This window comes from Mus musculus, chromosome 4, assembly GCF_000001635.26.
Source record: "Mus musculus strain C57BL/6J chromosome 4, GRCm38.p6 C57BL/6J".
In the NCBI taxonomy this organism is placed as follows: Eukaryota; Metazoa; Chordata; class Mammalia; order Rodentia; family Muridae; genus Mus; species Mus musculus.
Window position 1 is genome coordinate 24,842,693 of NC_000070.6, and position 16,486 is coordinate 24,859,178.

Consider the following 16,486-nt stretch of genomic DNA (forward strand, 5'->3'; position numbering starts at 1 on the left):
AACAATTTCTTATAACTTTCTTATTTTAGGTGTATAAACTAATGTTACTTAAAAACTCCCCAAATATGTATAAATGAAATTGTAACATTTGTAAAACCCTGAAATAAATGAATACATGCACACTAGATACAGGCAGAGCACACCTTTTCCTCTGGGCCATGTCTCTTAGTCTAGTCAGTGAAGAAAACAGAGCTTGGCTTGGCCTGTGGGTTCTTAAAATGTACTGCTAAAGGCAACTTCCTTCGAAGGTTCTTAGCAATCACTACTACAAAAGTCACTACTACAAAAGTGCTGACTGCTAGCAGACCCCACTGCTATCTGGCTTGACCCCAAACCCATAAACTGGGCAGTAATCTTGAAAGAGTCAAGGCACGCCAGCCTCCTTTGTATTCCTAGGTCAATAAGACCCAACAGATGTGTAAAATGCAGAAGAAAAAAAAATTACCCCTTCAAGGATGAGGGATTCCTAGCTGAAGGTCTGGGAACAAAAAGGAAGAAGTGATGCCGAGAAAATGTCAGACCCAAGCAGAAAGTGTTCCTTAGGGGAGGAGAGTGTTGCTGAGACTTGACAGAAAGCCTGAGGACCTTCTTTTCTTTGAGCTGGCAAGTTTATGACCTTTTCATAAACTTTACATACTCCATCATGAAAGGAAATTGCTAGTTGTCTAGAACAATGTAAACAATCCGAACCTGAGTCGCAGAAAGGCCAGATCTATCCCTGCCAGGTATTGCTGGGTGATAACAGATGGGGGCCCATCGAGAGCTCTTGCAGTAGAGTTCCCTAGTGGTACCCACTGAAAAGGAAATCGACCTTTCATCCTTTTTTCTCCCCACCCTGGGGTGCAGGGTTTGGGGGGGTGGGGTGAGGGTGGGGCAAGAAGAAGTTCCAGGGGCTGCACAACAGACCAGACATTGAAGTGACCAATTTCAGCAAGTCACATCATTATGTAGAGTGAGCAATGCCATTAACACCAGGATATGTTCCTTTCCCTGAGACCGGGAGAGCTCACTCAAGCAGCACCCTGGTGATGGGTTTCCTCTCCAAGATGGCACTCACGCCTAAGAATGAGACATTTCTTACAAGGTGCATGAAACTAAGAATCGGAAGGGTTAGAGGAAGGGAGGGAATTGATAAGTTGTGGGGTTTTGTTGTGTGGCAGGGACTGTGTTAGATGTTGCACTGAAGATTTCATAATTTGAGGGCAGCCCTGCCACATGCTTCCAGTTAGGAACTGAATCCTTAAAGCACCTTGAGGTGGTACCTTTGGTAGATAATTAGGATAAAATGAGATTATGAGATAAGGAACCTCGTGATCACGTTAGCAGTCATTTTTTTTGTTTTAATGATACAAGAAGAGATGCTTGCTGTGCCACAGCATGTGATGACGTCTGTCATGACAGGATGCAGCAGGAAAGGCTTCACTGGATTTTGGTACCAGGCCTTTAGACTTCCTAGTGCCCAAAATGTTAATTAAAGAAGGACACATGCTCCACTATGTTCATAGCAGCCTTGTTTATAATAGCCAGAAGCTGGAAAGAACCCAGATGCCCCTCAACAGAGGAATGGATACAGAAAATGTGGTACATCTACACAATGGAGTACTACTCAGCTATTAAAAAGAATGAATTTATGAAATTCCTAGCCAAATGGATGGACCTGGAGGGCATCATCCTGAGTGAGGTAACACATTCACAAAGAAACTCACACAATATGTACTCACTGATAAGTGGATATTAGCCCAGAAACTTAGGATACCCAAGATATAAGATATAACTTGCCAAACGCATGACGAAGACCAAAGTGTGGACACTTTACCCTTTCTTAGAAATGGGAACAAAACACCCATAGAAGGAGTTACAGAGACAAAATTTGGAGCTGTGACAAAAGGATGGACCATCTAGTGATTGCCATATGCAGGGATCCATCCCATAATCAGCTTCCAAATGCTGACACCATTGCATACACTAGCAAGATTTTGCTGAAAGGACCCAGATATAGCTCTCTCTTGTGAGACTATGCCGGGGCCTAGCAAACACAGAAGTGGATGCTCACAGTCAGCTATTGGATGGGTCACACGGCCCCCAATGGAGGAGCTAGAGAAATTACCCAAGGAGCTAAAGGGAACTGCAACCTTATAGGTGGAACAACAATATGAACTAACCAGTACCCAGGAGCTCTTGTCTTTAGCTGCATATGTATCAAAAGATGGCCTAGTCGGCCATCACTGTAAAGAGAGGCCCATTGGACTTGCAAACTTTATATGCCCCAGTACAGGGGAACGCCAGGGCCAAAAAGGGGGAGTGGGTGGGTAGGGGATTGGGGGGGGGTGGGTATGGGGGACCTTTGGGATAGCATTGAAAATGTAAATGAGGAAAATACCTAATTAAAAAAAAAAGAAACCATGGTTCTTTGTACATTACTACGTTCCTATATTCCATTATTAAAAAAAAAAAGATTAGGATGAGCTATAAGGTAGGTGACAGAAATCCCATTATAAATGCAAAACTGAGGTGCTGGAGAGATGTCACTTGGTTGTGAATCTCGGAGCCCAAAAGTACCAGATTTAGTATCCAGCCCAGGCTTCAAGACCATGACCTGCTTGTTCCAGTCTTCCTTGCACTTTCAATAGTAAGCCTAAAATAATAAATAATACAGTTTCCAAGTGATGATTTTAAATGAGGGATCAGAATTTGTCATAAAAAATTGCAGAATGCCTCCTCCACTGCTCTTATTGTCTGTGCCATTAGCATCAAATGTGTTCCCACAGAAGCAATCAGCTGGGATGGAACTGCTTATTCCATCAATATCCTGCACGCCAAGTCGGTTGTTCTGTCGGGGTGGGGAGGAGGGCGGTGGTCCTGCTTCTCTTTTACTGGGCCTGGCTCATCTGAGATGGAAAGCAGAATGTATCCTGCCTCAGATAAATGTGTAGGGGAACATTGAGAATCCATAAGATTTTCTTTCTTCATTTAAAAACGGTCTTACCAGGCTGGGGATTTCAACCTCGCGGCGGAAAAGCTATTTTAGACAGATGTACATTTCCTGATGCCGTCCCATATGTGGAGCTAGTATGCTTCCAAGCTGAGTTTGTAAGACTGTTACTTTATTTTACATTTTTTGGAAAAAAAAAAAAACTTCACCAAAATTTAGAGTGCCATATGTGTAAATCAAGAAATTAAATGCATCAGTGCACTGCAGTGTGCCTATGAAACAGGGCAGGGATGAACTAAGAATAAGATGAAGATGAAGCTTAAGCTTAAGAATAGAATAAGAGATGGGGCCAGTGCTTCCTCCTGCGCACCAAATCTTAGGTCAACCACTCTTGCAAGGCAGGTCTGGGAATAAAGGACCCAGTTAGAAATGCCAAGACCAGGAAGAAGATAAATGAAATTAATTCCATTTGTTAATTCCCAATAAGGAGAAGGAAAATGTTCTGGGGTAAATTCAGAAAACTGCAAACTGGAAGAAATGTTAAGCCAAGAGCATGGCAAGAGAATGCTCAAGCTATCTCCATGGTCACCAAAAAGCCTGGAAACCAGTCCCTATCCCTTATGCAAGCCTCTAGCTTTAAATGACATTTGCTATTTTACTTCGCCATCGTTGGCAGCTCTCGTAGCCAGTCACTGATGCAGTACTTTAATCCATGTGAAACTTCCACAGACTATCGCTCATCTTTCAGGTCTCCATTATAAACATGATAACTCTGCTAAAATCAAAACAGGCATTTGCAGGTCACTAAAGGTTTCCTTCTAGATTTGAACACAGCTATTCTAATCCTTGCAGAGAACAGGAACAAAGAAGCTAACATGAAGCTCACAACTCTCCTTACTTGTCCCACAGATGACATGAGCCTTTATTCAAAATACACGGACCATTACAATCTTGATCTGAAGGACTTGGGAGAAGAGCCAGTCAGTCAGTAAGTGTGTGCTTGCTTTGCACAAGTGTGAGGACCTGAATCAAGAACCTGAACAGCTGGGCTTTAAAAGAGTCATAGCAGGACATTCATACAATCCCACTGGGGAGGTGCAACTAATAAAGGATCGCTTAGCTGGCCTTTCTGACCTAGTGAGCTACAAGGTCAGGGACAGATCTAATGTGGTGGGTGAGGAATGACAGAAGAACACTTCTAACCAACACGTAGACACATCTCGTTCCCACACCTCCGCAGATGAACACATAAACAGGCACACACACACTTTTATCTGCAAAAATACCGAAATCCGTGACTCCCAGAAGAAAGTATTAGACTTCATTATCTAATTTACCAGAATCTCTTATCGCATTTATGAAAAATTATCTGCTTATTTGTTCACTTCCATTAAGTTCATATAAAATACCTGCATATACTTTTTTTCTCGTTTTTTACTTAGTTCATGGGGAATTCTATACCATATGCTGATCAAACTCATCCTGCCTCCACCAACTCCGTCCAGATTCACCCCCTTCTCCACTCACCCAACTTTGTATCCTCTTAAAAAAATAAAAAAGCTATTACGTGCAGTTTGTGCCCTATATGCTCTTGGGCAACAATATCATGAATGAAATTAGGGTATTTATCATTCTATGTAAAAATACAAACTTACCATAATACTTGACAAGAAAAAAAAAAGTGCTGGATCTACAGACAACACCAAGAGCATGCTGTTTGGCTAGTCCCCTGCCGTCGGAGCTTTTACAGAAGTGGGTACTAGACATGGATTGTCCTCCAAGTCTACAATGCCTCTCCTGATCTCTTTCAGCAACTTGCCTTCCATCCCAGTTCCCTCTTATGGATCTTGCTCATGTGTTTCTTCCCCTGGCTTCCCCCAGTCCCTCATCTACAATGAGCTCAGCACTTTGGCTCTAACTAGGGCTATCCTCTAGTTCCTATTTCCAACTTGAATAACTGGCAGAGCCTTTCACCTTTTAATGGATCAAAAGGTCTGCATTTACATAACCAAACCCAGCCAGCAATTACAGTCTTAATGCCTCTCCTGTAGGACTGAACTAATCCCTACAGTCAGATTTTTTTTTCTTGGCAAAAAGTTCCTTCATGTCTATGCTTCAATGTGATCCTCTGTGTGAGGGACGGGCTGATGCTGTGGGTCAAGCCTAGGGCTTTAACCGTGCTACACATTCTATTACTAGGACAAATTCCCAGCCTGGGATAGTACAGTTCTACTATACATTTAACACATAACTGCCTCAATTTTATAATTATGCATAGTATGTATATTCTATAACCTCGACTAGGTAACTAAGGACAAAGGGAACGCAAAGAGCAAAGGAAAGTTAATGGCTTAAGTTTTCCTTTCATTGTTCTAGTTTCATATTCTTCATCTATAACATGACAATAAGGCAGCATTTTATGAGGACACTGTACATCCAGCAGGAGACTGATGCAAAGTAGCATGTACACAGCGGGGGCTCAGAGCAACGCCTCTGGAAGCAACGGGATGTGTGTTCTGAGTCCTGGGGAAAGACATGAAATCTCCAGAGGACTCAGGACTGTGGCATCTTGCAGTATCCCGTGATGGGTTAATTACTTAATGTCTTAATAGAAAGTATGCTTTTGAAAACCTACAATGGAAGATTCTATTCTATTCTTCTGCAATGAGAATTACAGAGACTGGTTCTCGGACCTCTCACAAATGCAAGGTGTGTGGGCGCTTGTCCCTTAGGCCATAGCCTTTGCATACAGCCTATACACGTCTTTGCATTGCACGTGTTAAATACCTCTAGAAAGTTCTAACACCTAGCACAATCCCAACACACGTAAACAGCTGCTATGCTGGCCTTGACTAGTGAGGGCTGACAAGGGAAGGAAGTCCCATACGTGAAGTGCAGACACCATCACTGTTCCAAATACTTTTCATCTTTAATTGGTTTCTGGAACCTGTGCATACAGATGGCCAGTCATATACAGCTGACTTTTTATATACCTCTTAGTCCTGGATCAAGAAAAGAACAGGCCAGGAATTTAAGACATTTCAAACTATAAATGTTTTTGTTTCAACATATACAAAATTCTCACCAATAAGAGTTTTTGGTTTTTTGACACAAGAGTTTCTCTGTGTGGCGTTGGCTGCCCTAAAACAACCCTGGACCTATTGACTTAAGAATGGACTTAGAAAGCTGGGTGTGCATTTGAGTTCAGAAGTCAGGAGGCAGAGCCAAGTGGATGAGTTCGAGGACAGCCTGTTCAAGAACTACAGTTCCAGAATATCCAGTGCTATGCAGAGCATTGACTAAAGTCCTTAAAGTGTCTGTCACTTTCATGACAAATGTAGTAATTTGAATCCCAGAACCGGATAGGACCTCAGCCTCAGTACTGAAGGACCATGTACCAGGAGGGCACAGATGGCCCAAATAGATTTTTAATGTGGTCCTCACAAATTTTCTCTCTCTCTCTCTTTTTTAAAATTAAAAATACTTTCATATAAAAAATACAGAGACTTCTGCTTTCCTTGAAAATATGGTACATTATTCCCACCTGTCCTTGACCTGTCCTTAATCTTAACTGTCAATCCTCCCCACCCCCAAAGAAAATCAACTTAATGAAAAGAGCTTGGATCCGAACAAGGTCTCCCCATCCAGTGCCTCTGACCTACAAGGTTTGAATCTTGACTCCTTGAGCTATGCTCTGAGAGTGAGTGATGGTTTGGCTTCATGGTGACTGTGAGGCTCCAGAAAGGCATTACTGGGAAGTGCTTTCTAGACCATACTGTCAGCTGTTCGCCGTCATTACACACTGTCAGTGCTCTCTGGGTGTCACAAACCCCTTTGCCTATTACCTGTCATTATTTGGCTTCCCCTTCCTCCCCCTCCCCCTCCCCCGGTTACCATGTCATTTGACAGAACTCAAAATCTAAATTAAAGAATGTGGTACGACTCCCTTACTTAGCAAGAAGTAGGAAAATGGATATGAAAAGAAAGCAAAATGAACTGTTGAATGCAGCTGGATCTCCACTAAGCTATTCTATTTGTAATGAAAGGATTGGGATTAGCACAGAGTATAATGACTGCATTTCTGAGGTCCTCACGTTCACTCACTAAACATCTGAGAGGAAAAGAAAAATCAGCCCTAGTCAGTCCAGGTACGAGGGACTCCTGTGAGGTCAGGCGTATGGTGTCCTTCATGGGCCTCATTTTAGGAAAGGGTTCTTCCGTATTCCAGAAGAAAACAAAATTCTAATGTGAGCGTTGTTCTAGGACAGTATGCCAGGGCAAGCACTTCATGTCTACCTCTATCAACATAGAAACGAAGCTTTAACTTCTAATCAACCAATTAGGCTGGAAGATGGAATTTCACAAACGGGCTGCAGTGGACACAGAAATGTCAGAAACGCTGTATGTCGTGAGTGAATGTCATCTATACTGTTGCCTTAGAAATTCACAGGCGCTGTTCCCCTTCTGGCCAATTTACAACAGAAAAGCTTCCCGGTGTGGGAGCCACAATAAAAATCATCTGCTCTTACAGTTAATTTAATACTAGTGAAATGCAAACTAGAACTGGAAACAGAAGGAAAGGGCAGCTTCTAAATTAAATTTCTTTTAAGGTCACCAAGATGGTAGTAAATTACCATGTAAGACACAATCCATTGAAAAACTCATCTGACTGACGGGTCCTTTAAAAAAAATCGCATACGTATAGTCACTTTCTTAAAGTTGAATGAAACCACTGTCTGAATACAAATTAACGACTGCTAAGTTGCCACAAGGTCCTCAATGCACATACTACTTTGTTTTAAGTCAAAATAAAAAGGATCTAAGAAATCACTTCTTCCAATGTATGTCCCAAGGCTGATGTTTAAACACGTCTCCTTGGCAACCAGGAAGCATAGTGCATACCGGGTTGGGGGAGGGGGTTGCAACTCTAGGTTGGTAGAATAAGTAACCAGAGTAGTAATTGCTCCCGCTAGACGTTGCCAGCAGAGGCTGCATCTTCTGAAACCGCAACTCCAGGTCTCGCCGGGTCTGGCTCATCCGCAGCCTCCCACCCTCTCCCATGGGTCTGCTGACACTAATTCCGAACCTGTCACAAGGAGAGAGACTGGCTTACCCGATGGAGGGGAGCAGTCTGCTGGGCTTGATACCCCAGGGGCTCCAGCGGGCACCAGGCTCTCTGCCAGGCAAGACAGCTCTGCTTTCCTCTCGACCCTGGGGAAACTGCAGCAGCTCCGTCTGCCCTGCCCGGGCTGCAGCAGTGATGATCGCGCGCTCTGGCGTGTGTGTGGATGCGAGTCGGTGTGCGCGCTACCCCGCGCGCTCCCGAACTCCAGGGGCTTCGGAGAGGGACCGGGATGTGTCGGCAGGAAGAGAAAGCCAGCCAGCCCCGCAGGTGGCGCGTGCGACCCGGCCCGCTCTACCCTCCCAGCAGCCGGTCTCCAGCCTCCCCTCACAGCCGCTCCGCCCTCCTGCCGGTGCGCGCTCCCGCCCCGCCGCGTTCGCCCGTGACACGCGCGCTCCCCGGAAGTCCCCCTCTCCGCGCTCCCGCACCCGAGCCGCTTGTCGCGGGTCACGCGCACAGCCTGCTACTCCCGCAGGCCTCTGCTGCTACTATGGCCCTGACACTAAATCCTGGTCCCAGGCCTCCTAGGGCTGGAAGTGTCTAAGCCTGCAGGTGCCACCTTCCCCATGGAGCGCGCTCCCCTGTCCCTGACTTGGCTGACTTATTCAGAGGCACTAGCCCAGAATAGCCTGCTGTGGCCTTCTGAGAATTCTTGTTAATAATGTACCTTTGAGGATAAGTGTGGAGCAACTTTTTAAGAAACCATAGCCTGCATAGGTAGACTTGTCCTGAACCAGAGCGAAGAGGGAGTATTTGACTATCACTAGACAGCACTAAAACGCTGACACCATTGTTGAATTACCAGGCTTGGCATAGCTGAGGGGCAGTGTGTAAACACGCTGAGAAACTCCCTTTTATGGAAAATGAATAATTTTAATAAGTAATACTGCACCTCTGAATTGGAAACCTTGGTCGAATGTGAAGTCAAGAGTGGTAGACTTGAAGTTGGAGAGAAATACTTAGTAGACACGAGTGAATTAAAATACTGCAAGACTTAAAATATATCCAGGAATTCTACAAAACGGAAAGGTTTGTGTTCTTCCATACACTGGAGCTAGCAGAGAGGCCTAGATCCGTTTTGATTTCTTAATTTTTCTCAAACCAATGGTTCAGCAATCATTTTCCACTTTTAGACCCACAAGAGTTTGAGATGTGTTTGGTCTTCTGAGATCTGCCTGTCTCCGCTCTTTAATGCCACGATTTCCATATTGGACTAACGGATGCTGACCTAACACTCCTGGACACCAGAGTATATGCAGAGAAAAGTATTACACCTGACTGCAAAGAAGGTTAGTGCTAGACTCTAGAATATTTCTTAAGCAACTGCTTCTTCATTTTATGCTGGAAGATCAAATGTGAAAGCATTATGACCCTCAAAATATTAACAATGGTGTCAAGACATAAGACGCTGCATCTTCAGCTTTAGCATGCTTACTGATGGTGTCAGTTTGTAAGGTCTTGTTTATGAAGCCATTTCCAGGAAAGCTAAAGTTCCTAGTATTTGGGCTCTTACAATCTTTCCTCTGCTTCTGCGCGCGTGGCCCCTGAGCTGCAGAGGAGCTGTGCTGTGCTATGTCCATTGAAGCTGAGGTCTCTTGATCTGTTAATCTATGCTCAGTTGTGTTTTCCTGTGATGGTCTCCATTTGCTGTAAAAAGATGCTTCTATGTTAAGGGGTGAGAGCTACACTTATTTGTAGGCATAAGGATAGTTTTAAACGTAGTTAAGAAATTATGCTGGCTTGACAAAGGGGTAGTAATAGATTATCTTCTAAGACCTGTGACCTCACTAGCTTGGGTAGGTTTCTGGCACAAACCTGCTTTGCCCCCTGGTGAAAGCGCCTTAAGTCCAATTTGACAGCTGTTGGTTCCTAACAGCATGTGAGTACCACTTACTGTATGTGTATGTATATCTTGCCATGATGATCATTGTGGGTCATAGGCATCACAGCTGGGCATTAACTATTAACTTCTTCCCTCCCTTGGAAGCTAGCATAGTGCTTTCTAATACTATCAAAGCTAGGGCACAGAAAGGGGACTCAATGATTAGATCCAGTTCAAATCATCCAAGTGCCCTGTGTGGTGCCTTCAGCAACCTCTAAGAGGCATCCAAGGGCAAAGCAATGGCCTATATTATTTGGAATTAATCATTCTAGCTAGCCCACATAAAAGACACACAATCCAGGTATTTTATTTGCAAGCTGTAAGCCTAGATTGGGCAGGTTTTAGAACTATTTTAACTTATATCCCAGCCATATGTCCTTTGTTACTTGCTGTTTCTCCAGGCCATGTGTTTATGGCTCTTCTCCTTTCATGGCAGCCTCCTCCTCCCTTGGTTTCCTTTCTTCTCTCCCTCTTCTTTCTACCTGCAACCTCTAGCTGGGTAACTGAAAACCCAGCTACCTTTATCTACTGCCTAATCATAGGCCTTAGCCTTTTATTGACCAATTAACTTGGGGAGCAAGGTTATATAGCATCATTTGGTACACATGAGAATCTCCTTGTCTCTGAAGAGCTCCCAGATCTTAGCATCAGAACAACTCCTACAGAAGCCACTTGGATTACCCTGACCAACCACTTGAAGGGACGGTTCTCATGCCTGATACCAGGGGTTCTCTTAATGTATGGTTCTTATGGAGAGTATTGTCAGCCCAAGAGACATACCCCTAGAGTCTAGGAGAGCTAAACAAAGAACTATAGGCAACTGATGACCACTGCAAGAAGAATTAAACTCTCCCAGGGATGAGCCCTCTAATTAGTTATCCAGTACAAAGTTGTCAGCACAGAAACCATATACACATAAAAAACAAAAATAGACTCAGTGTGTTATATTCATATATTTGAGCATATATATTAGATGTATAACAATAGTAATAATAAAAAGAGGCTACCAATTTGAGAGTGGGGAGCAATGTGGAAGGTTGGAGGGAAGAAACGCAAAGGAGGAAGTAATATAATTATAGCTAAAATAAAGTGTATTAAAATAATCATATATTTAAAAAGCAGCATGCACACAATTACCAAAAATTGCATTAAGCATTTGAATTCTGTGCCTTTTAACATCTTTTTTAAAAAATTAAGCACTCCCTTAAAAATCATAAAGTATTCCTCACTATAGGGACTATACTGACCACTTTATACTAGCTATAGTGACTGAAATATCTGTTTAGAGTAAATAGAAAGTATCATTAAATATAATTAAATAGTGGAAGCAAGAGTAGATCATACATGCACAAGACTTTTGACCCAAAATTTGTCCTGTCTACAAGAAAATGCATGGGAAAAAAAATAAAGCAGAGACTGAGGAAATGGCCAGCCAATAACTAGACCAACTTGAGACCTAGCCCATGGGCATAGACCAATCCCCGACAGTATTAATGATACCCTGTTATGCTTGCAGACAGGAGCCTAGCATAACTCCCCTATGAGAGGTTCTACCCAGCAACAGATGCAGAGACTCACAGTCAAACATTGGATGAAGCTCCAGAATCTTATAGAAGAGTTCAAGGATGGGGGCCCAGAGGGGATAGGAACTCCACAGGAAGACCAACAGAGTCAACTAATCACCAACCAAAGAGCATACCCAGGCTAGACCTATCCCCCCTCCCCAAGAAAAGCTCTGTCTTCATGCAGGTACTCCAAGAACTGGAGTGGGGGCTGTCCTTAAATCAGTTGCCTGCCTGTGGATCCCATTCCCCTAAAGAGGCTACCTTGCCTAGCCTTAGTGGGAAAGGATGTACCTAGTCCTGCAGTGACTTGATGTGCCAGGGTGGGCGTATACTCTCTCAGAAGAGAGGGGGAAGGGGGACGGGAGAGAGACTGCGGGAACAGATGACCAGGAGAAGAGGGGGCAGCAATCAAAATATAAAGTGAATGAATGAAGAAAGAGAGAAAGGAAGGAAGGAAGGAAGGAAGGAAGGAAGGAAGGAAGGAAGAAGGAAAATAGAATGGAGTCCTTCTCCTCATGTACCTCCTCCAGAATCAATTGTAGAGAGCCACACTGCAGCATCACCATTACACTTTTTAAGAGTTCTCTTCAGTGGCTTTCTGTCTACATGGTTACTTTTTTTTTTTTAATGTGTGTGGAGGGGGGAGGGGTCAGAGTAAGGGTTGTCATGGAAGCCTTTCATGTCCCTCCCTCCCATCTGTGTACCTTCAGTCAAAATATCACAGTAAAAGCAGCCTTCTTGCTCTTCACAGTGATCAGGAACACAGATCACAGCCTCCACACAGTTGCTGGCAACAGCTCAGACCATGAACCAGCTGCAGACCACGGGCCAGACCAGATCCTCAGAGGCAGCCTGGACAACAGACATCATTATGGCCTCTGAGTGCAGGCCACTGAGATCAGTATGGCCCCTGGTGGCTCTGCTAAAATGTTTTATGTTTATATTTTCTCTGGCACCTAATGTCATTTATTGTTTTCAGGCCAATTGGGTGCCGTCAACTAGATATACAATGAGGAATTAAAAAGTATTTTCATATGCTTCTAACTAGGTACAAACAAAACATAAAAGGGAGTCTCAGTCATTATGAAGGCAAGTAAGATCTTAAAATAAATTATACATTTTCATGTACCAGATTATCAAAGATTTAAAAAGATAGTATTATGCTTTGACTATAAAAATGAGTTCATGTGTTGAAGACTTGGTCTCCAGCTGGTGGTACTATTTCAGGAGGTTCTGGAAACTTCAGTAGATTGAATCTAGTTGGATTTGGAAGGCTAGTAGAGTCATGTCCATGAAAACTATCTTGTCCTAGACACGGTCCTTCTTGCTGCTCTTGACTGTACCAGGTGAGCAACTCTGTTCCTCTATATCTCACCCCATTGTGCTTTGCCTCCCCAGAGCCCAGAAACAGCACAGCTAACTCAGCATAGCCATGACCTCTGAACCCATGAGCCAAAAATAAGTCAAAATAAAATCCTTTCTCATTTTTTTCTAAAGATGTATGTATCTTTAGAAACGTAGGGACTGACAGTGTCTGGGAAGGATAAAAAAAGAGCCTTAGATTCCATGGAGCAAAAATTAACAGGCAATAGGAAGTCTCTTGATGTGGATTCTAGAAAGTGAATTCAGGTCTTCTTCAAGAGCAATATGCACTCTTAACCACTGAGCCATCTCTCCCACCCCAGTCCTGTCTGTTTTAGGTTGATTGCGTTGAGTATTTTGTTATTGAAATCAGAAACTAACCAATAACACAGCAACATACAATACTAAGGAAAATATGGTTAACTATGAATATGAAAGTGGATACACATATTTTATAGGACAGTTTGCCAATATCCACACTTTAAAATATTTTTAAAGTGCATGTAACTCTTGATCCAGTAACTTTGCCTCTAAGAATTCCCCTAATGTCCCCTTAAGCAAAAGTACAAATGTGTGCATAAGAGAGTCAACATAGCTTAATAAAATCAATGATGGACCTTCCTCTTGGATATAAAGAACTAGAAGATGGTGAAGAATTAGAGCTCCACCACTGAGCAATGACGAGGAATAAAATGGTTTACCTCAGACCAGTTGTGTAAATAATAAATATATAGCTATAGAAAAAACTTTATACGCTATTGTCACAAGTATATCAGTACATTTTAAGTTAAAGTTGAATGGATGTAATGCAATCCTATGTTAAAAGTATAATGTGTGTAAACATAAAAGATGGGAAAGAATAGAAGAGCTACATGAGCAACTGTGTGCTTTCATATCTTACTGGTTCAGAAAGAAGCAGACAGATCTCAGACTCGTTTCAACCAGTCTTACATACATAAAGATGCTAGGACCTTTACTGTTACAGGATTACCATTTGCACTGTGTAACTCTAATTCCCAGGCAATTCACGGGTCCTATAGTAATGGTAGGTTTAGAATGAGCCCATCGCAGTGTCCACTGGATGCTAAATCGTAGTTGAATATCGATGGGAAGGAAGGGTCACATGCTCTCCCACACAGGGGACAGTTGTGCTAGACTGAATGAAGACTTGGTGCTTGTGGGATACAGCACAGTGCTCTCACTAGGGGATGGTATCTCTGATACCAGTGCTGCTTCTGTCCAGGGATTCTTGACTAGGGTGTTGGTCTGTCTGCACAGACCTTAGTCCTTTATGAAGTTGTTGTGACTTCCCGTCATCCAGCACAAAGAATCCTCTCCAATCTACTCAGTTAACAGGCTTTGTTCACACTCTCTTCCTGTGTTCATTTCCTCAGCAGCTTGGTTTGCTGGGAACACGAGCCCAGTTTTAGTTTTCATAAGACCTCAGTTGTGGAATCCATAAGTCAAGAGGAAAGTGCCGTTTCTTTGTTTGCTTCCTATGATGTTTTACTGACCAATCCTCTCTAACATTGTTCTACTGTGGCAAGTTTTTTTGAAAGGCTTAACATCATCATCATCTAGCCAACTAACCTCTCTGGCTATGTATATGCAACTTCTAAATAATGCACTTTAATATTACTACTACTTTCGATACTGAATGAGTAATTGGATTCTTAGAATTGAAGGACGGGTAAGGGAAATCCAAGTGTTTGAGCTTTTAATAGGACCAGGAACCCTAGTAGTTTTACTTCATGAAGACGTGAGATCCCAGGAGCATCTCATTCTAAGTCGTGAGCACACATGATGCTGAGTTTGAGGTAAAGGGGTAGGGACAGCAGGACCATATGGAATGGGGAAGGAGGAATTCCTAATAGGCCTTTGAAATTCTCTGCAGTAAAGAGTAAAGGATGCTGTATAGCCAAACTAACAGCTCTTTACTTTCTCTAAGCTCCTAAAGAAAGATTTAATTTGTAGTTTCTATTATTTCCTGTGATGATTAAATCTCACTATTGGGTGTGGAATCACCATGGAAACATCTATGATATCTATTCACCCTGAATTTGGGCAACACCATCAACCAGACTGGAATTCCAGGTTGAATAGAAAGAAATGAGCTGACTACAGATGCGGTGTGACCAGCCACATCACTCCCACTGATAAGCTATCTCTGCCATGATGAAACATAGCATCAAACTGTAAGCCAAAATCAGCGCTTACCTCGCTACATTGTCTTTGTCAGGTTTTTGTCACAGAATTAAGAAAAATAATACAGATAATCAGTAGCAGGAGTGGAATGGGTCGTGTGATAAACTGGACCATGTGGTTCTTAGGTCTTTAAAACTGGTTTGCAGGAGGAATGTGAAAGCCCTGAAATCTAGTAAACAGAACTTAATGGGACACTTTGGTGGCAGTCTGGAAGACCAAAATGCTGGCATAAATGTAGACAGTAGAGGCCAAGAAGAGGAGGTTTTTGAGGTGAATAAGACCTCTATCTATAACTATAATTAGAGGCTGATTATGTTATATATTCTGGCAACTAATTTGGCTGCATTCTGCCTTGAGAACTCAAAGAAGCTGAGTTCAAAAGTGATGGGACTCATTTATTTGGGGAGTAATTCCAAGTTAACATTGAGGCTGTGGCATGCTTACTGCTTCCTGTTATTATCGAGGACCACAGAAAGCAAAAGCAGCCTGTGAAGTGGAAAGGCAGGAAAGAATGTGCAGTTTGCCAGGAAAAAAAGGAGCAAGAGTAATTTCTAAGTTGCATAATGATGAACATTTTTCAAAAGCAGCTGTAATTGTTAAAGAGAGCATCACTACTGAAGTGAAACCTTTGAAACAACATGGTTCACACCATTGTAAAGGGGCCTGCCACCAAATCCAATGACAGGAGTCCTGTCCCTGGAACTTTCAGGAGAGAATCAACTCAAGTTGTCTTTTGACCTCCACTCATGTGCACAGACATACACATACAATATACACACAGAAATAAATACATACATATGTACAAAAATGACTTTCACGAAAAGAGAGAGAGAGAGGGAGAGGGAGGGAGGGAGGGAGAGAAGGAGGGAGGGAGGGAGAGAGAGAGAGGGAGAGAGAGAGAGAGAGAGAGAGAGAGAGAGAGAGAGAGAGAGAGAGAGAGAGAGAGAAAGTCTTGCTTTTCTCAGAGGCAACAGAAAAGGTGCCCTGAGAGCAAAAACCTAAACATGAAATGATCCAACTCATGAAAATTCATTTAAAGGAGAGCGTTTGACCTGGCAGTACCACCTGTGGACAATTTGCCTGCTGAAAATAAAACAGCTGAAGAAGTGTTTCCCCACCGGGACCAATGCAACTATGGTTCAAGTGAGTTAAGCTACGTAGCTCAAGTTAGCAGAATTTGGTAGCACTGTCTACATGGAGTTAGTTTAATGGGTTGAAATATACAAGTGTAAAGAGTCCTATAGGCTTACAGCAAGGTTTCAGAAGGTCATTTAGCCAGGAAATGTGTGGCAGGGTCAAAAATCTCCATAAAGAGGTATTGAGAGTCCACTGCATAAAGCTACGAAGGTGAAGCCCAGGTTGCAACAATTGCAAGGTGTTAAGAGGTGCTACCATTGTAGAATATCTGCTGAGGAAAG

General features: G+C 42.9%; 1 protein-coding gene and 1 long non-coding RNA gene across 6 annotated transcripts in view; one reads left to right on the forward strand and one right to left on the reverse strand.

Moving 5' to 3' along the window:
* The window catches only part of Klhl32 (kelch-like 32), a 238,592-nt gene extending 230,134 nt beyond the window's left edge, over positions 1-8,458 (reverse strand). For 4 of the 5 annotated variants that reach the window (NM_001355618.1, NM_001033531.4, NM_001163020.2 and 1 more), the window contains exon 1: positions 8,046-8,432. The gene's annotated coding sequence lies outside the window, so the exon portion shown is untranslated. Of the gene's footprint in view, positions 1-8,045 lie in introns of all 5 variants that reach the window. The other variant, XM_017320094.2, reaches the window with a different exon arrangement.
* Gm31379 overlaps positions 8,369-16,486 on the forward strand; it is a 28,226-nt gene continuing 20,108 nt past the window's right edge. The window contains exons 1-2 of the long non-coding RNA XR_390445.4: positions 8,369-9,083; positions 9,188-9,343. This is a non-coding gene — a long non-coding RNA (predicted gene, 31379). The remainder of the gene's footprint in view (positions 9,084-9,187; positions 9,344-16,486) is intronic.